The sequence below is a fragment of the Eulemur rufifrons genome, chromosome 6 (assembly GCF_041146395.1).
Source record: "Eulemur rufifrons isolate Redbay chromosome 6, OSU_ERuf_1, whole genome shotgun sequence".
Lineage (NCBI taxonomy): Eukaryota > Metazoa > Chordata > Mammalia > Primates > Lemuridae > Eulemur > Eulemur rufifrons.
In genome coordinates this window covers 70074150-70096065 of record NC_090988.1, presented here as the reverse complement: position 1 = coordinate 70096065, position 21916 = coordinate 70074150, and the positions used below count along the sequence as shown (strand labels likewise).

Below are 21916 nucleotides of genomic sequence, written 5' to 3'. Positions count from 1 at the left end.
AAGGTAGCAGGGATTAGTGCGGGATTGAAGGTGGATAGGGGGACTTCAGGCTCAAATCCACCCCTTGCTCCACTTTTCAAACCACACCTCTGGTGCAGGTCTAAGTCAGTCCTGAGGTGGGTACCATTTGGGGTAGTGGCAGCCCTGGCCAGTGACATGCCTAATGTCCAATAAAGGGACTATAATGGTTAATTTATATATGACTGTTTTCTACTTGCCTATTCTTTAAGAAGGACTTCTAGATAGTGTTGAAGGTAGTTATTTCCTCCTCAAACTAAATCTCCTCAAACTAGCTTTCAGTTTTCTAAACCCTGGCCTTGACTTTACATATAATTAGGAAAGGTGAGAACAAGGTGAGATGATTAAGTCAGAGCCTCCTGGAAACTGCAGGGAACTTTTCACCATCCAAGATAAATGTCTTTAACTCCTGGCCAATGAACCATGCTGAGATCCAAAGGTTATAGGTGAGGCATAACCATTTCCAAAACGCACAATTCAGTATTTTTCTCAATCTCCACTTCTATCTGCAAGCCATTCCTGCTGATAAACCTACTGTAAATTTTTATAATCATTGTGTAGGGGTTTTCTTTCTTTCTTTTTTTTTTTTTTTGTGTGTGTGTGTCATGTATTTATTGTGTGCGTGTGTCATTTGCATGCCTACAATTTCATTTGGGTGTCTATTCCTTAGTGACATTTTTTGTTTGTTTGTTTGTTTTTTGTTTTTCAGCTCATTATGGGGGTACAAAAGTTCAGGCTATATATATTGCCCATGCCTCCCCATCCCCCCGAGTCTGAGCTTCAATTGTGTCCATTCCCTAGACAGTGAACATCGCACTCATCATGTAGGTGTGCACCCATCCCCTCCCCCCACCCCATCGCCCCCAGTCAGAACTTCAAGGCTGGTGGGACTGTAAACTAGTGTAACCCCTGTGGAAAGCAATGTGGAGATACCTTAAACAGATTCAAGTAGACCTACCATTCGATCCAGCAATCCCATTATTGGGCATCTACCCAGAAGAACAAGAGTCATTCTATAAAAAAGACACCTGCACCCGAATGTTTATAGCAGCACAATTCACAATCGCAAAGATGTGGAAACAACCCAAATGCCCATCAATTCATGAATGGATTAGCAAAATGTGGTATATGTATACCATGGAATATGACTCAGCTATTAGAAATAATGACCATATGGCATCTCTTTGGTTCTCCTGGAGAGAGCTGGAACCTATTCGATTAAGTGAAGTATCCCAAGAATGGGGTTTTCTTTTTCTTTTTTTTTTTTTCCTTTTGGAGATTGGGTCTTGCTATGTTGCCCAGGCTGTTCTCAAACTCTGGGGCTCAAGCAACCCTCCTGCTTCAGTCTCCCAAATAACTGAAACTATATACATGTGTGACCATGCCCAGAAAATCACTGTGTCTTTAATTTCTTGAGTAATAACAATTTCTAAGCATTAATAAAATTATTATTTTTGTTTGCATGTCCCCCAACTGTGACCTTAAAAAATGCTATAAATAAAATGTATTATAATAAAAAGACAATAAACACTTAAATTAGCTCAGTGCTTTTTGTTTTCTTATGTACACTCTATCTTTGAAAGAAAGATTGAAAGTAAACCATAAAAGACTGTGAAGCGCTGAGCATGGGGTTTGCAATTCATGGTTCTATTTGTATAGCAGAAAACTGCGGGCCTGGTGCCTGTTAACTGGTGTTTTGACCTATACATTCTTGAGCCCAACTGGAAGAAATTCAAGAATCCTCTTTTCGAGAGAGCTGCAGCACCCACAAAAGTACATATTTAAAAAAAACACTAGAGAAAATTCCCAACATAAAGGTCATAAACAAGACTATGGGAAAAGATAGGATATTTAGGAGGGAGTAGAAGCATTCTGTGCTAGCTCAGCTTTATGTTACCTTATTTATTATTAAAGTTACAATGTATGTTTTGTAGGCAAAGTTTATTGCACTAATTAACTCAATAACAACCTCTAGAGAGAAGCCAGACTTCTCTGCGGGCTGGTTTGCTGAATTTTAATGACCCAGATAAAGAGAAAAATCAGTGTTCCAGGTTCTGGGAAAGCCCCAGGACTCCAAAAACAGCTCTGATTTATTCAGAGTAGCATATCATAGAGAAGTAAGAACCGAGGATTAAAATTGAGAAGAACGTCCTCGATTCATTTACCACACAATAGGTTTGGCTAATTTAAATAAGCAAGGTTTATGTCACTTTAATTGAATGGAAAAAAAGTCAGTCTTGATTTACCCCCATCCCCTCTGAATTGGAGCAGAAGCTGGTTTATCGCAGAGTTCACACTAGCCAAGCTGGCTGGGGTTTTTGAGAGTGGATTGTTGGGTAAAGAGTGGGACTTTGGGGAACAGCTTAGTCTCCCAGTCATTGATCAGTTAATAGATATTTTGGGTGTGGTCCATGATGTTTTGAATGATGTCCAACGTGGTACCCTGGCTTCCATGTTGGGAGTAGGGATATTTTTGTTGTCCATGGATGCCAAGACTGCCATGAATGTGGGTGGCACAGGAGTAGAGTTTGCAGTAATCCAGCATAATCCAACTTGCCAGCAGCATGGCAATGGGGTCTGCCACATTTGTATTGGCTAAATTCTTGCCTGATTGCCTTGAAGCTGTCTCAAGCACTGTACACGTGTGGCCATAGCTGGCTCCAGGTACAAGGCCTGCACCCCCAGCAGACCCTGTACAGACACTTGACAATGTTGCCATAAGGATTGGGCATCATGATGACATCAAACTGCTGAGGTCGGGATACCAGCTGTATTGTGGCACTGTCCACACTCATGCCTTCTAAGATGAGCTGAGGATAGCAGGATGCCACTTCCCTACAGCACTAGAGGAAGAGACCGTCACCCAGTTTCATGATGTTGCCCTTGTGCACAGCCATTACTTTTTTGTGTCCCATTTTCTGGGCCAACCAAAAGACATATTCAGCAATGTGCAGAGACTTGGCCTTAGTAATGATCTTTAGACTCTATCACTCCCTTCACACTCTCATGCTCCAGGTTACTGTATTCACCCTCTGGGTTTTCCCAACTAAGATGTCTATGTCTTGTGCTGGGTCTCGACACTGGGCAGACTTTTAAAATGAATGACATTAGCATAGAGATCTAGGGTGGTGAGAAACATGCTGTTGCGAGATTTGTGAGATGGTGGCAAGGGGTGGGCAGTTTCAATGTTACCCTTCAAAGCCATGCAGTCTCAATGGACAGCCATGCTGGCATTGTGAAGTTCCTCTTCACATGAAGTAGAGGTCACACACACTTCCTCAAAGTCCACAGGTATACACGCATGTCTGAACACAGCCTTAACATGCACGTAAGTTCAGGCCCAATGCCATCCCCAGGAATCCTAGTCACTGTGTACCACCCACCATACTTGGCTGATGGAGGAACTGAGTGAAAGAAAAAGAAGCTCCTCAGGGGATCTCATAGCCAGGTAAAATCTCCCAAGAATGGCCAAGAATGGTAGGTTGGAAAATTGCCTTCACAGAACAACGGGCTGCTATCAGCATCTTCAGTGCCATAATCATTAAGTTGAGATTTATTCAATTTACTTATAAATATTAATATGTGTTCTTCCTCTTGTGTCTTCCTTTGGTGGAATTCTAGATCTATAATTCTTGAATAGGTCACAACTCTCTCTCCTTTCTTGTATTCTACTGTCACGAGAGAGATAGCTAGACAAGGGGAGATGTCATGTGTTATATCGTAAAAAATACATTTTGGAGTTGGATAATAATTCATTAGGAAAATTCAACGTGCTATGCTCTGTATGTTATGCTTTAAATTATGCAGACTTTATTTTTTAGAGCAGTTTTGGAGTCACAGCAAAACTGAGTGGAGGGTAGTAATATTCCCCACATATGCCTACCCCAAAATAGGAATAGTCTTCTCCACTATCAAAGTCCCACACAAGAGTGGTATATTTATTACCATTGATGAACCAACATTGACACATCATTATCACCCAAATTCCATAATTTACATTAGCTTTCACTCTAGTTGTTGTACATTCTATGGGTTTGGACAAATGTATAATGACATGTTTCCATCAATATAGTATCATTACAGAGTGGTTTTACTGCCCTAAAAATCCTCTGTAGGAATACTTTTTATCTCTCCCTTCCTACTAACCTCTGGCAACTGCTGATATTTTTACTGTCTCCATAGTTTTACCTTTTTCAACATGTCATATAATTGAAACCATACGGTATGTGACATTTTCGAATTGGCTTCTTTCACTTAGTATTGGACATTTAAACTCCTTCCATATCTTTTCATGACTTGATATTTCATTTCTTTATAGTGCTGAATAGTATTCCATTGTCTGGATGTACCAGAGTTTATCAATTCTTTTACCCACTGAAAGACACTTTGATTGTTTCTGTGCTGCTCAACATCTGTATGCAGGTTTTGATGTGAATGTAAGTTTTCAACTCATTTGTGTAAATGCCAATGAGCACAATTGCCGGATCCCATGGTAAGAGTATGTTTAATTTGTGAGAAACTGTCAAACTGTCTTTCAAAGTGGCTTCACTATTTTGCATTCCCACCAGCAATGAATGAGAATTCCTGTTGCTCCACATCCTTGACAGGATTTGGTACTACTAGTGTTTTGACCATTCTAATAGGTGTGTAGTGGTATCTCATTGTGTTTTAATTGGTAATTCTCTACTAACATACAAAGTGGAAGATTCTCTCACATGCTTATTAGCTGTCTCTTTATCTCCTTTGGTGAGGTGTCTGTTCAGGTCTTTGCCCATTTGTTTCATCAGCTTGTTCATTTTCTTATTATTGAGTTTAAAGAGTTCCTTGTATATTTTGATATATCTGATATATCTGATGACAGTCCTTTATCAGATACTTTTTATACTTTTGAAAATATTTTCTCCCAGTCTATGGTCTTCTCACTCTCTGAACAGTATCTTTTGGCAAGACAGAAGTTTTTAATTTTAATGAATTCCAGCTTATCAAGTATTTCTTTCATGAACTGTGCCTTTGATGTTATACCTAAAAAGTTTTCGTTTTTTTTTTTATCCACTCTGACAATCCCTATCTTTTAATTAGTGTATTTAGACTATTGATTAATTAGTATATTTAGATTATTGATATATGTGGATTAGTATCTATCATATTTGTTACTGTTTTCTTTTCATTGCCCTTGTCCTTGTTCCTATTTTTGTCTTCCACTTTTCTTCTTCTTTTTGTGGTTTTAAGTAATCATTTTATATGACTCCATTATTCTTCTTTCACAGTGTATCAGTACACTTCTTTTTTTAAAAGTGATTGCCTTAGAGTATGCAACATGCATTTGCAACTAACCCAAGTATATTCTCAAATAATGCTATACCACTTCAGAGGGAGTGAAAATATCTTATAATAGCAAATAATCCTAATTTCTTCCTCCCATCCCTGTATCATTGCTGTCATGCATTTCACTTGTACATAAGCATACATAATCAAATACATTGTTATTATTATTTTAAACAAACTGTTATCTGTTAGATAAATCAAAAATAAGAAAAATAAAAGTTTCTAGTTTACCTTCACTAATTCCTTCTCTGGTGCTCTTTGTTTCTTTATGTAGATTCAAGTTTTTGACCTATGTCATTTTCCTCCTCACTGAAGAACTTCAACATTTCTTGCAAGGCAGGTCTACTGGGTACAGGGTCCCTCAATTTTTGTTTGTCTGAGAAAGTCTTTATTTTCTTCTACTTTTGAAGGATAACTTCAAAAGGTACAAATTTCTCAGTTGCTGTTTGATTTTTTTCCCTCCACACTTACATATTTCACTCTCTTCTTGCTTGCATAATTTCTGAGGAAAAGTCAAATGTAATTCTTCTTTTTGCTCCTCTATAGGTAAATTTTTTTTTTCTTCTTCTGGCATTTTTCAAGATCTTTTCTTTATCTTTAATTTTCTGTAGTTGGAATATGATATGCTTGCATGTATCTGTTTATTCATTTTTGGCATTTACCTTTCTTGGTCTTCTCTGAGCTTCCTGGATCTGTGGTTTGGTGTCTGACATTATTTTGAGAAAATTCTCAGGTATTATTCCTTCAAATATTTCTTTTGTTACTTTCTCTTTTTCTTTTCCTGACATTCTCACTCTACACATTTACACTTTCTGTTGTTTTCCCACAGTTCTTAAACATTCTATTTTGTTTTGTTTTGTTTTTCCAGTTTCCCTTCTTTTTGCTCTTCCATTTTTGAAGTTTCTATTAACATATTTTCAAGCTCAAAGATTTCTTCCTCAGCCATGTACATTTTAGTAATGAACACATCAAAGGCATTCTTCGTTTGTGTTAGTGTTTTTCTTCTTTAGCATTTCTTTCTGATTCTTTCTTAGAATTTCCATCTCTCTAATTACATTGCCCATCTGTTCTTACATGCTGTCTACTTTATCCATTAGAGCCTTTATCATATTAACCATAGTTTTTGTAAATTCCATGTATACTTCCAATATCCCTGCCATATCTGAGTCTGGTTTTAATACTAGCTCTTTTTTTTTTTTTCAAACTGTGCGTTTTACTTTTAATATACCCTGTTCTATTTTCTAGGTGACTAAATATGACATAATGTACTAGGTAAAAGGAACTATGGTAAATAGGGCTTTACGGATGTAATGGAAAGATGGAGGGAGGGCAAGCATTCCATAGTACTGTGATTAGGTCTCAGTTTTTTATTGAGACTGTGCCTGAGAATTATAAACTTCACAAGTGTTTCTAAGTCCCCCTGACACACACACACACACACACACACACACACACATACAGTCTAAGTAGAACACGATGACTAGAGTGGGCTGACATGTATTTTCCTTCCCCCATGTGGAAGGTGAGGAGGGCACTGGAGTTGGGTATTTCCCTTCCTCTGGATTGGCTAGGCTCTGATAAAACTTCTATAGTTCGGGCTGTAGTAAAAGAGCTTCTCTTGAAGGCAGGCCTTGTTACAAACAGAATGCTTTGGTGTATTTCAAAATAGCTTCTTCTTCCCTCCTCTTGCCACAAGAATGATGGAATTTTTCACTCGGAGAACCTGGTGAGCTCCTGGAGGTAAAGCTCACACAAGTATGTCTATTTCCCCTTAAAGTTTTTAACTCTCAGACTTGTCCACTCTAAGCCTAAAGCACATCATCAATTATATTTTAGATTTCTTTCCCTAGGACACAACAGAGAAAGAAAGATACAGACCAACATCTTATGAATATAGATGCAAAAATCTTCAATAAAATACTAGCAAACTGAATTCAACAGCATGTTAAAAAAAAATCCACCAAGATCAAGTGGGCTTCATCCAAGGGATGCAAGGATGGCTCAACATAAGTAAATCAATAAAATGTCATTCACCGCACAAACAAAAGTAAAAACAAAGGTCCTATGATCATCTCAACAGATACAGAAAAAGCGTTCAACAAAATTCAATTAAGTTTATACCCCATGTATTAACATAAACAATATATAGAACTTTTCCATCACCTCCAAAATTTCTCTTGTACCCCTTCCTCACCAATGCCTCTCTCATATCCTCAGCCCCAACCAACACTTGAACTCCTTTCTGTTTCTGAGGATTTTCTAGAGTTTCATATACATGCAATCATTTTGTATATGCTCTTTTGTGTTTGGCTATTTCTGCTCAACACATTTTTGAGAGTCATCCATGTTGTTACACTTATCAGTAGTTTCTTCCTTTTCATTGTTACTAACCTTATAAGAAACTGCCAAATGGTTTTCCAAAGTGGTTGATCATTTTATGTCTCCTCTAACAATGTAAGAGAATTATAGCTATTTTATATACTCACCAATACTTGATATTGTTATATTTCTAATTTCAGCCATTCTAATGGGTTGTGGTGATATCACATTCAGGTTTTGATTTGCATTTCCCTTTTAACTATGATATTGAGCACCTTCTAAGGTGTTCTCCCAGCTTAGCAGCTATAAGTATTGATATCTGATATTTATAGAGATCAACCAGTCATACCTGAAAGCAGCAACCTCTATGCTTCCCAAAGCATCCCAGCTATGCCATTTAATTAAAATAGTAAATATAAATTGCCCAAGATCCTGTTATTAAATTTTCAGGCATCGGTGCCCCTGATACATGTTAATTGTTGCTTCGGGAGATAGATTACTTATTGATAAATATTTACAAAGTGCTATTAAAATCCAATATAAAGATGCAAATGTAATAATGGCTACCATTATAGAACACTCACCATGTCTAAGATAATGTGCTGCATATTTTACATACTTCATCATAATACAACAACGTAGGATCTATAGTACCCCTTTTACAGATGAAGAAACAGAGGCTACAGTAATCCTACAAAGTCACATCATTGTACATGCACAGAGAATGGCAACTGGTGAGGTTCTCTGGATAATGGAATAAGTTTTTAATCACAATGGGAAAAAATAAGATAAATGCTGTGTAGGTATAAGAATAACAACACTGTAATGTTTTCACATATTTGAGTGGTAGGAGTTCAACCTAATTTATTAAAAGAATGATGCTGAGGCTGTTAAAGGGTTTAAGTAAGGGAGAGATATAATTTGATGCAGATTTTTAAAATGACCCTTTAGGAAGAAATTTGGAGTATAAATGGTAAAGTGGCTGGCCTGGTGTTAGGGAGGCCAGTTAATAGGCTATCACTGTCGTTCTCAGAGTGGTCCCCTGTCTAGCAGCATCAGGACCACCAGAAACTAATACGAAATGCAAATTCTTGGAAATATCCCTGGATTTACTGAATCAGAACATCTAGAATTGGGACCTGACAATTTATGTTTTAATGATTCTGATGCATTCTGAAAGGTGAGAACCCCTGGGCTATGAAATGGTCCCAATAGGAAATGATGAGCTGTTATGTTAAGGTGAAGACAGTGAAGGAGAGGAGAAACACTTTCAGGGATACTTAGGAGACAAATAGAACTAGGCTACTGACCTAGGAGACATTTATCATTTTTCTTCATGTATTTAACAAGGTTTGGTGATGATGATGCAATCAATAAAAATGCACAACGCTGGAAGAAAAGCAGGTTGGATAAAGGAATAGGATTGAAAATGAGTTCAGTTTCAAACATGATATGTTTTTGGAGCCCGTAGGACATCCACATAAAGATGCCCAGTGGGTGGCTTAATGCATGAGTCTGCACTCTAGAGAAAGAATCATGGGTGATGATATAGATTCAAAAGTAATCAACATATGGGAGAGAGTTAAACACACAGGAGTATATGAACCAGCCTAGAGCAGAGGTTTTCAGCCTTTCTTCTGCTGTGACTCATGATAAATGGCATTCATAGGAGACAAACTCCCAGGAACATACTCAGATTGTAATAAAAATCAAACACATATACTTACAAACAAAAGTAGTTGGCCAAATAAAGCAAAGGGCTCCCAAATTGTTTTTATGGTCGTATTCACAAAAGCATTTTACTACCAAAGCATAAGCAAAATCACACACTTAGTAATATTAAAATGTCATATTTTTTTTTTTAGAAAAAAATGTATATATGTCTAATCTAATACAAAAACTATTTTGGACTATATTTTAAATATCAAATTCAAACCCTTACAGGTTATATAAGAAAATAAGCATGTACCTATAAAGATTTAAAATAATTTCATTGAAAAGGATAGCAATTAGTATTTATATTTACTCATGATATTAATATAAATTCTAGTATTGCGTACATCATTTGGATGATCACTTTGCTTTTGATTTGGAAATTGTAACTACAGGCCTCATCATCATTCTATGCTATGAAGACGTAGATGCATACACGTTTTCTTCACCTCTCTTCTTTATTAAAAATGTATCTGTGAGTAAATCAAGGAAACAAATACAACTATATATCCAGTTTACAGACTATTTCAAAGTAACCCTAACTATTAATTATATATCAATAGTCATAGTTCATGAATATTTTCAGCAAATATAAAAGAGGCTATGAATTATGAGCAATTTACTTACAGCTAACTCTAATTCCACCTTTTCACACACAAGCCAGCACACACTATTGAAATGCAATGAGTAAATGTGACATTCTTATGATTCTTTGAGGTGAGTCTAATTAATTAAAAAAGTAAATCACTCATAAGACCTTATAACAATGATTATAAATAGGTGAATAATTTTGACAGGTCATGACTTATGGTGACACTGTAATGTGTCATGCCACTGAGGTTAAGAAGGACTAAACTAGATAGAGGATTATAAAGAAAGAGAAAAATAGTGGCAACTAACCTGGGGGTCACCAATATTTGAATTGTTAAAGGAAGATGACTAGAGAAGAAATGAGCCAGTTTAATTTGCATCTTCCTGATTAATGATGTTGAGTATATTTTCATATGTTTGTTGGCCATTTTTCTATCTTCTTTTGAGAAACTTCTGTTCGTGTCTTTTGCCCACCTTTTTTTTTTCTCTTTGCCCACTTTTAAATGGGGTTTTTAACTTTTTTCTTGCTGATTTATTTGAGTTATTTGTAAATTCTAATTATTATAGCCTTTTATTGGAAGTGTAGATTACAAATATTTTCTCCCATTCTGTAGGTTGTCTATCTGTTCTGTTGCTTATTTCCTTATTGCAGCACAATTGACAATTGCAAAAATGTGCAATCAACCCAAGTGCCCCTAAGTTCATGAATAGATTAACAAAATGTGGTGTGTGTATACATACACATACACACACACACAAAAAAAACACATCATGGAATACTATTCAGCCATAAGAAAGTATGAATAAATGCCTTTGCAGCAATTTGGAAGGAACTAGAGACCGTTATCCTAAGTGAAGTGTCTCAAGAATGGAAAAACAAACATCACATGTATTGTCTAATAAATTTGAAATAACTGATGGGCACACAAGTCTAGAGAGGAAAGTAAAAGTCATTGGAAATCAGGCAGTGGAGAGGGTGGAGAAGGGGAATGGCAAAAACCCACCTAATGGGTACAATGAACACTATTTGGGGGACGGGCACACTTACAGCCCTGACTTAAGCCATGCATCAAAAACATCTGTACCTCCTTAATATTTTGAAAGACATTAAATATTAATAAATACATGAATAAATAAAAGAAATGAGCCAAAATATAGGAGACAAGAGAAAGAAATGTGTCATAGAAACTAAGAGAAGCAAAATATTCAAAGAATGAATGGTCCACACTATCCACGTCCTGTTGATAGGTTAGTAAAGTCAGAAGTGGCAATGACTGGATCACTGACAACCTCCTGAGACCATGTAGATTAGTGGTTAAAGGCACGGGCTCTGGAGCCCAGCTGAGTGCTATGTACGACCTCTGTCGCTTTTGTAAATTTCAGGACCTCTTTTGGATCTTGCATTCCAGTGAGAGGAGACAACGGAAAATAAAAATAGATAGATGATAGCTAGACAGATAGATAGATATAATAGATAAGCAAAAAAACCCACATAAATGGATTTTTAATGTCAAGAAAAAGAAATGCTATGAAACAAATATAAAAGCTGCTGCCTTCAAAGAACTTATATTCGAGGCAGAGTGAAAGGGATATATCTAGGTGAAATGAGAACTGGCAGTTGGTGCTACAGGGTTCCTGAGTGACCCAGGTGGGATGTAGAAGCGCAGAGGATGGACTGGCCATGTACTGGGCTAGTAGGATCAGCAAAGAGACTTCCACCCAATATTAAAGAAGGGCTAGCAGCAGTTAAGTACAAGAAAAAGGACAGTATTTCTGAGATAGAGGCAAAATGGAAAGGTCTGTGGGGTGCACTAAGCACTCCCATTTTGCTGAAAGGAAGGGTTTATGTAGGAAAATAGTGACAGACCAATGGGAAAGTAAATTGAAGTCAGAGGGTAGAGGACCTTTAATGGTTAACTAAGGATTTATAGAACACTCTGAGGGCAGAAGGGAGACATTAAACAACTTCTGAAATAAAAATACAGGGATTTATAAGATACTACTTTAAAAAGGAAAACATGAACTTAAAAAAAAGAGAGAGAGAAACAGTAAAGTTTCAAGACCCAAGACCACTTTATACCAAAGGTTTGCCTTAATACAAGCAGAAATTTTAAAACACACACACAGACATACAAACATTTTAAGAACGCTCTTGAAATTCATTTGTTGTTGTCCTAAGAACAAAATTATTATAAACATTATTTTATATACTTTTTTTCTAAAAAGAATCAATACATAGAGACTTTGTTCCATTTTCTCTAGTGCACAATTAATGCAATTTCTCAACTGTTTAATGATCACAGAAGAGCTGACAGATGGCAGGACAGGATTTAAAGCAATCTAGAAATGTCCTCCTTGTTTTCAAAAAGAGAATACACATCATACAATACCAAACTCACTGTAGAACCCCTTGTTTGAGGAAGAGCCACCTCTATTTTTACACTAAGAAGAGTTTCCTGGATATAGTTTTCATTTAGTAAAAGAAAAAAATCCTTCCCTGCAAAAAAAGGCATTAAGGTGGGGGTGAGGGGTGATGAATTCACATTAGTCATTTTTTTTTTTTTCTGGTTTTTGGCTGAAACAGAGGAGTTCATAGTCGAGTCATGAAAGTGATGTTTAAGCAGCAAAGTTAGCTTTTCTTGAAAAGACGACAGGTGAAGACTCAAGATTACAGGTAAAATGGAAACAGCTTATCTTTTATCTTACCTTCTTCTAACTAAATGTTACAGCCACATGAACAACTCTATTAAATACTTTTCTATTACCTAAGGCCTTTACTATGCCGCTCTAAATTCCCTCTCCCTATCTAGTAGGATTGTGGCCTTCCCAGAACTATTTACAGGGGTGATTATTATTTTTCTTCAATTGCTCTCTATTTTGGAGGCTTTTCTTTCAAACAGGATAAGGCAAGAGAATCTCTTTGTGCTAATAATGAATGGATACACGGTCAACGAAGTCCTCTCTTATCTCAGTTTTTAGTTCAATACACACACAAACACACACACACACACACAGAGAGAGAGAGAGAGAGAGACATACAAGCATTCCACAACTGTTGTCACCAGCTCAGCCAATCACACACTGTGAGTTTTCTCAAAAAGTCTCAATTTCAATTCAAAATCATAGTCCCTATAAAGTATACTCCACACTTGTTAAACACATGCAACCCAATTCTGACAACAGGATTATTATAACAACTACAAAATCTGGAAATTAGAAGGAGCTTTCAGAAGCTAGTTACATTAGCCAACTCTTTTAGCCCTGGCCAATAATACAAAGTAGGTGTAATTATACAAATTATACATATCTGAAAATATTCTCAAACAGATTCCCTCCGGACTCCCCATCCCCTGTCTGCAAATGTTCTCCCTTCATTTAAGATGGAAAATGGCCTCCACTGGGCACCATATCCAAAGGCTTGTGTTGGATGACACTTCATCTTAATCTGAAAAATGCAACTACATGACAGCTATTATTCTAATCACTTCACAAATAAGGAAACTGAGATGCCAAGAGGATTAATAACTTTTTCTAAGTCTGCAGAAGATTCAATCTCAGGACTCTTCCCCATAAGCTTGTGCTCTTTTCCCTATAGCATGTTGCTTTTCTTCTTCTGTGCTTTTATTTGTCTCCATGTGCTACCCTCCCTGTCCCACTTCATGCCTGAGATGAGAAGGAAGAGTCACACTCACACATTCACCGCACACATACACACACACACACAAATCACCATGGTAGACTTACAGGCCTCCAATATAATCTTATAATTATGCAAAACTAAAAAATATCTACAAACAAATTTCCAAGTAAAGATGGTTGGCTAAATGCATGCACTTGCATCTGTTCCTCCTTGAAATCCCATTACAGTTATATTGAAAGGTTTTATTTTTTCCTTTTTTTTTTAAGGGCAGTGAGAATTACAGAGGAGACGACAAAATTGTAGAAACCAAAAAGAAGATGAAAGAGTGATGACTGTTTTATCGCACTGAAAAAGCTGAATCCCAAACAATCAGTGAGAAAAGCCAAAAAGCAATTTGTTTTGCACCACAGAATGTAAAAAGCTCAGGAATTGACAATACCAGATACTTCTGAGAGTGGCAACCAAACTTGTGTGAAAGTCTCTTTAAGAACTGGATACACATCCAGTTCTTCCCATTCTGCCTAGGCAGGTGACTGCTCCTTCACCAGCCAAGGAGAAGATGGGAGATCTACTCTCTACGCTATGGGACACCACACACAACTGAGTGTGGGTTCCACATTGAATACAAGGGAAATAAGTGAAAGTTTACATAGCAGTCAGAATGCTGAAAGATGGGCTTATATTGCCCAAGCAGGCGTTTAGAAGAACATTTTCTAAGGAAACCAACAAATGAAAAATAAAAGAAAGTTACTGACAATCAGATATTTCCCAGGACAGTGGCCCAGATTACCCTATATGGAATGTCACAGTCAACAATCATATCTCCCTTTGTACAGAGCTCTTGATTAGTGTTTTATTGTCCAGCCCTTAAGTATGAGTGAAAAGCCAGGTTCAAACATCTGAGGGAAGCTTCTAATATAAAAAATGCCAAAGCAACTTGACAGATAAACAAGGAAGATACAGGAACTCCATTAAAGGAAAACTTCATTATCACTATCACTTCATTATTCACTATGATATAAGGTCTTAAGAATGAAAGGACACCACATTCATGAAACAAAAACAGTACGCTAAGAAAAAAGCATAGAAAGAGAAAGAGTAGTCTTGAAATAGAAGAGGGGACAAGAGAAATGAAAAGATCAGTGAAAAGTTTAGAAGATAAAGTGAAAGAAATCTCCAGACATTAGATGAAAATGACAAATCTACATGGAAAATAGGAAAGAAAATATCATTCTCTGCACTGTGGAACCACCATGAACAACTGAGTGGGCTCCAAACAGGAGAGCCAAGAAGCCCAGCATTAAAATAACAGGAAAGCCAGAAAGAGAAAAGGAAGACAGAAGAGCTAGGGCTAAGAGAATATGGGAAAAGTCATCAAAGAGATAATGTAAGAACATTTACAGAATTTAAATTTATAATATCTAGATTGAAAAAGTCCACTGAGTTCCCAGCAAAATGAAGGAAAATTATACTCATCTCATCATGAAATTTAAAACTGTGGATTTTCAAACCAAGGATCAAAAGTCAGAAAGGCCTTGGACTTCTTAAATTCCGTACTGGAACCTAAAAGACAATGGAACGACACCTTCAAAATCCTGAGGGGAAAACCAATGATTTACAAACTAAAATACAGTATCTTTTCAAATTATCAGTCAAGAGTGCAGGTAAGATTGTTTTTTAGAACATGTGTTAATATATATTTTACTTACTGTGTGCTAGTTTTCTAAGCAATTCGTAAATATTAATGCATTTAGTAAGACAGGTTTTTAGAGAAGAAAGGTTTCAAAACGTTTTCCCCTGTGTACCCTTCCTCATATAACTAATGGAGAATGTGCTCCATCAAGCAGAGCAATAAACCAAGAAAGAGTAAGCATGGAATATGGGAATGGGGCACCCACCCCAGGGAGAGGTAAGGGGGGTCCCCAGAATCATGGCAAAGAGATATTCCCAGGACATGAGCTACACAGCAAGCATAGAAATCAACCAAACCATGGGGATATTTATTCAAAAACATAAAAGAATTAATGTCTTAGAAGTACTCATACAACTGGTAAGAGTTAAAGGATAAATTATGATAAATCCATAGTATATAACACAATAAGATAAATAAACTGGATGATTATTAATGACAAGAACAAACAGTTGTCCAAAGAAGAAAATCATGTATATTCCATGATTCAGTTATCAATAGGACATTCATAGTTACAATAACATAAACACAAAATATTCTTCTAATGAGAAGATGTGTGGAGAGGTATATAAAAGATAGCCAAATCCCCATCTTATATGGTGGAAGTTAATTTTTTAAAATGTCAAAAATTGGAAATATGACAAAGTAGCAAAGAAACATGCTATTTAAAGACACGGATGGAAACACCAAGAGAATCTGTTAAAAGCATTGAAAGTGGTTGCCTCTAGGGATAGGAAATGGGAAACTGCTTCCAGGGGATTAATCTTCTTTATAAAGCTTTCTAGAACCATTTAGCTCTTTGAATTACATGTATGTAATAGACTTGATAGAAATGCAAACTAAACTTTAGTGTTCATAAATAGATTTTACCTTTGAGGCAGTAATACACAAGGGTTAAAATTCAGCAGACTGCTTGGCTTCTAATCCTAGCTCTTTCATTTATGGCTATTTGACCTTGGGCACATTGCTTAATCACTTTCTGCCTTAGTTTCCTCTTGCGTAAATGGGGGTAAAAATATCTTCCTCATAGAGTTTTTTGAGGATTAAATACATGAAATGTGAACTATGCCTAGTTCGATGCAAGTTTATTATCATTATTATTAGCACAAATGTAATATTTGAAGGTGTTTTAGATCAATCTAAACAAAAAAAAATAAAACTAAAACAACATGCCATTTCAATTTTATTTCAACCCAAATCACATATAGTGGTCCAAAGTTATAACTTAAAAAATTCTAAGAACCAGCATACTAACATTCTAAATAGTAACAATTTATTAAGCAACCTTTTGATAACTAAATACAGTTGCATACTATGATCACTTATTGAATGGCTATTCAGTAAGGTATAGAGGATTCTTTCATATTACCTCCACTTAAAGAATATTTACAACCCTTAATATTCTAACCTCCCTACACTTAACAATTTGAGAAATTGATGGAAAGTATTAATATGTCTTCTAGAGGAAAATGAATTAACTTCCACTTATAATTCTCCCCTTACCAAAAAACTTATTTAAAAATCTGTCTTCATATATTGTGAGCACTGACTAATTTTTTAATATCTGTAGAGCCAATATGAGCGTGAGTTAAAATTCATTCATCTAAAGTATGCTGAGAGAAAGGGAGCGGCTCCTCAATAACCCTCAAGACAGAATATCATTTTCCCTCATGTAAATGAGGGCTCTCTGTCTGCTACAAATTTATTAGTCTGCTGGGTTACCAGCTAGAAGACAGACGAAATACTTTTCTTTTCTGAGCAGTTTGGTATGGGACGCCAAAGAATGAGAATGTGCATACATAAGTGGCCAACTGAAGATGAATTTTCTGCATGGTTTTTGTCCCAAACTGCCAAAGATTGTGTTAAAAACTAAATACACCAGGATGCTCTAAGCTGCTGATGAGCCATGTCTGAGTATTCACATTGCCAGCCACATCATCCTGAGCTCCTCTGGCTGTATAAAGGGACACCTAATAACAATATTCTCTTGATACTAAAGCATTCTCATGGACAGTAATCTTTCAGTTTCCTGAGGCAGCCTGCAATACTGCCTGTCAAATATAATTACCAGCAGAAGAACAGAAACCTATCACTTGCCTATTACCTTGTTAACATATCCACAATGAGCCAATATGAAATGAACAAGATAATGGTGTCGTTTGTGGGGGGAAAAAAAATTCTACACGTCATGGTTTATGGGATCAAGATCTCAGTGTCAGAAAGAATATTATGACATAAGACTAACTATTATCAGAGGCAAATATAATGTGCCAGGTTTGCTGTTTGGTTTTCTGCTATACCCACCATGTCTACTACAGTGTCTGGTGTCAATAAATATCTGTTCACAAAGTGATCTGAGAAAGAAACTATGCTGAGTAGTACTTCACCGGAGATTTAAAAGATTTGATGGTAATTTTTAGTACACATAAGTTGCATCTCAGAATTTACTGTCCACATATGACTCGACTCTAAAACATGTGATCAGGACAGCTCTATTTAAATTCAACTTAAATACGAATCTGCTAAACAAGGTAAATTGTTTCATTGGTATACAGTGGGTTTGCAACAGCCAGGTCAGCTAAATCCTTGGAAAGAAATCATTTCTGAGAACACAGAAAAATAGTGGTCTATTAGCTATAGTGGTCTAAAGAAACTCCTATCTGGTATTTTGTATCTTCTTTTCTCTGTAAAACACCAGCGAAACCATGCCACTTTTCTGCTCTATAGAGATTGATGTCCAAAATTCTTATCAGAGCATTCAAGACTTCCTGGCTCCTGGCCCAGCTTATCCATTGGCCCTTTCCTGGAACTCTTTTCATCTGTTCTCCACTCACCTTGCACAACTCAGCACCATTACATGATATCCTGTTCTCAAAAAGACCATGAAAAATCGCACCTCCGGACGTTACTGATGCTATTCCTCCTCCCAAAATGTCTACCCTCATATCCACTTGGCAAACTCCTACCTGTCCCTTGACATTTCAAGAAAATGAAACCACTTCTCTAAAGCCTATCCTGACCCCCTTATTATAGCAACTGACTCTCATATTTTCCTTATAATGATGCCTCCCTTAAAGCAAAACAGGATAGTAAAGTTATCAAACATTTCTCCATCACAGATTATAACATCCTCAAGGAAAAGGATAATGTCTTATGCATCCCTGAATCTTAAAAATCTAGTACAGTATTTGGTATACAATAGGTGCTCAATAAATATTTGTGCATGTTAAATCACCCATTTCCCCCCATCTCACCACTTCAACAGGCACACTATAAAGGGTTCTTTGTCCAAGACCAGATTTACCTTAGGTTCATATTTGCCCTATCTTAGGGACATTCTATTTTTGCTCACCTGACTCCTGGCCTACATTTGACCTTAGGACTATGCTGCTCCTGGTTCTGTATTTCCTAAGCTTGGATCAAACTCATGCATCTCTGAATATTCCCACACGTAATAATTGTGGATACCATTTTTGGGGTCTCTAATTATGCCTATACTTCACAAACTTACTCATTTAATCTCTAGACAACCCTTGAGATTTAAAAATGGATTCAAAGAACGTTACTGTGATGTTTATGTGTCCACTTGACTATGTCACGAGGTTGACCAGATATTTGGTCTAACACTATTCTATGTGTTTCTCTGAGGGTATCCTGGGTAAGACTGACATTTTGAATCAGTAGACTGAGTAAAGCATATTGCCCTCCATTACCTATGTGGGCCTCAGCCAGTCAGTTAAGGCCTGAATAGAAAAAAGGTTGACTTTCCCCAAAATAAGAGAGAATTCTCTTGCCTGACTGCCTTCAAACTGAGACGTCAACTTTCCAGATTTGGGACTTGCTAGCCTCCATAACTGCATGAGCCAATTTCTTAATAAGTCCATGTATATCATTCATAAACACACACACACACACATACACACACACAGTTACATGTGTATATATTTATTCCACTGGTTATGTTTCTCTAGAGAACACTAATATTTTGCCAAGACCACATAGCCAATAAGCTATAGAACCAGAATTTCAATTGAGGTCTGTTTCCACAGTCCTTCAGTGCTTCAGCACACACCACCCATAGGATATAATCAAGGAACAACTTTCCTTTTGGCCCCACCTCTGGAGAAAAGGATTTTCCCTTGCCCCTGGATAAAATCTTGGTCTGAAGCAAATCTCATAACTTTTTTCCTCACTCTCACATAACAGAAAGTCCTGTGGACAACTGTCTAGCCCCAGATATTAAACCAAACTCTAAACTTGCGTCAAGATCTGATCATTCATCCTTCCCTACTTCTGGGTTTGGGGCACTTACAGTAGCAGAAAGTCATGGTCCTTACTCTTTCCCATCCTATGTGCCTCCCTTTCCCCAGGTTTCTACTTTTTTTTTTTTTTGCTTTCTCCAGGATCAGACTGGGGAGAAGAGACTAGGAAAAAAGGACATATCTTAGCTGGTAGGTGCATTTGTCACTTAGGGGAGGGAGCTTTGGTGGCAGATGTACAGTTGTGAACACTCTTTTTCTATCACGACACTGACACGGGCAATGACTCTCCTTCCTCTAGCTACAACTCCTGGTTCTCTTTCAATCCTTTCACACTCTCCCTAACTATTGCTATTTCCAGGAAACATTCTTTACAAAACTTAAAATGGTCCCAGTCCAGAATATTGGCCATGGGGAAACATTCATGCCTCCTCTGATGGCTTTTCCAGGTGTGCAGCAGTTCACCTTTACTTCCCCTCCAAAGAATTTTACCAGTGTGTCTCTCTGGCACTCCAGGTTTCCTCAAGCGGGACTGACATTCCAGCTCATTATGTCACCAAACTTCACAGGACACATATCAGGCTCTCCAAGTGATCTCATTGAAGAGCTTCCAGGTCTGATAAGAGAAAGGGTGCAGGCACCCCTGCAGGTGAAAGAGTGAGGATCCCAGGACAGATTCCTCTAGATAAATTATGCTCCTTAAAATCCTAACTATATTCCCATGAATTTTCTATATCCTTGAAGTGGGTAAGGAGTTCAAAATCGTGAAATTGGTTCTAAAATATCTAGAAGTGCCCATTTAGTGGTGTAGCATCTCCCTTTGTCCATTGGTTTTATCTTAGGACCACACTGGAACACAAAGAATCCTATTCTAACATCTTCTAATAGTGAACACTGTTGGTCCTTCCTTCACACCTCCTTGGGCCTTACATTTTTGACACATACCTCCCTAACTTCCCAGTGCCGCCATCTGCATCTCTGAGCCTGAGTGGAAGCTGTCAGGAACAGGTAGGTGGTAGGAAATTTCCCTGGAAGCAGATACATGCCAATGACTCATCCCCTGGAGGAGATAACCCTGGGACACAGTTTCCCAGTTTCCCACTAGGATTGAGCTCCTGGTGCCCAGAGTTGCTTAAGCAAAGCACCCGATACTGCCCATCCTATCTTTCCTGTGTCACTTGCCCTATTCCCCTACCAGTGTTTCCTGTGCTCACCCTCAAAATAAAACCTATGAACTCTAATCCTTTTCTCACAATCAGCTTCTGGGAAATTCAGACGCTCTCATACTCCTAAACATTCTGCTGCATGGCCCCTGTTTTGACACAACAGGCCCTTGCCTCCATAGTGGCAACCATAGCCTGGGGCAAGAGCTTTTGAAAGGGGGTCACTTATGAGAGCAGCCAGATACCCACTGTGTTGGGGGCAGCCTCCACAGCTTAACAAAATGAGCACTTTTAGGTCACTGACAGTTTGATGACATGAGTACACCTGACCCCAGGGAGTCAGGCTGAGACTTGCTACATATTTCAGGGTGACCAAGCAGTGAAAGCATGGTGATGGCTTTAATCCACTGGTGACCTAAAGTGAAGAGTTGTGTTGTCTTTAAAGAAAAATTCCAGTGATAGTAGATCCAACAGCAGATCTGTCTTCCAGATCTTAATTGTAGCCAGTTAGGGCAACCCAGTGGGATTTGTTTTCTACCTGGCTCCAGACTCAGATCAGCAGTTCTTCAATTCTGACTGTTAACTACGAAGTACAGAAATAAATCCACTAAATGTAGCATTTATGTGCTCAAGTCAAATCTCACCAATCTTTATATCTATCTTTAGTTCTCAGCAAGAGCAAATATAGATCACATAAAGATTGTTCAGTAGAGGTAAAAATTACATATCATATGGCTATGAAGTGAAGGAACCTTGGAAAAATAAATACTATAAACGTGAATGATAGTCTTATACATGCATTCACTGAGTGCTCTTTACGTACCAGACACTGTGCTAGGCAACAAAGATAAGAAAGATATTAGCTCTGTCTTTAAGGTAATCCTAGCCTGGTAGGGGAGAAGCCATATAAAGAGGAGATGTGATATATATGTTAAGTGTTGGTATGGAGATAAGAATTGCTTGCAATGGGAACAGAGAGGAAGGAGCCAGTTTGAGCCCTGAGGGAATTGGGAACATCCTCAGCAAGATAGTAAAGCTTAAGTTGATTCTTTAAAGAGGAGGGATGTTTTCCTCATAAATCAAAATCTAAAAGTGGGCAAAGGACATGAATAGAAATTTTTCAAAAGAAGACAGAAGTATGGCCAACAAACATACGAAAAAATGCTCAACATCTCTAATCATCAGGGAAATGCAAATC

The 21916-nt window shown here is 37.4% G+C and overlaps 1 protein-coding gene and 1 pseudogene across 3 annotated transcripts in view; both read right to left on the bottom strand.

Annotated features, from left to right (window-relative positions):
• Window positions 1–21916, bottom strand: part of NELL1 (neural EGFL like 1) — a 720354-nt gene that overhangs the window by 218088 nt on the left and 480350 nt on the right. The gene's annotated exons all lie outside the window — the stretch shown is intronic.
• On the bottom strand, window positions 2405–5917 carry LOC138383617 (isocitrate dehydrogenase [NAD] subunit gamma, mitochondrial-like; annotated as a pseudogene).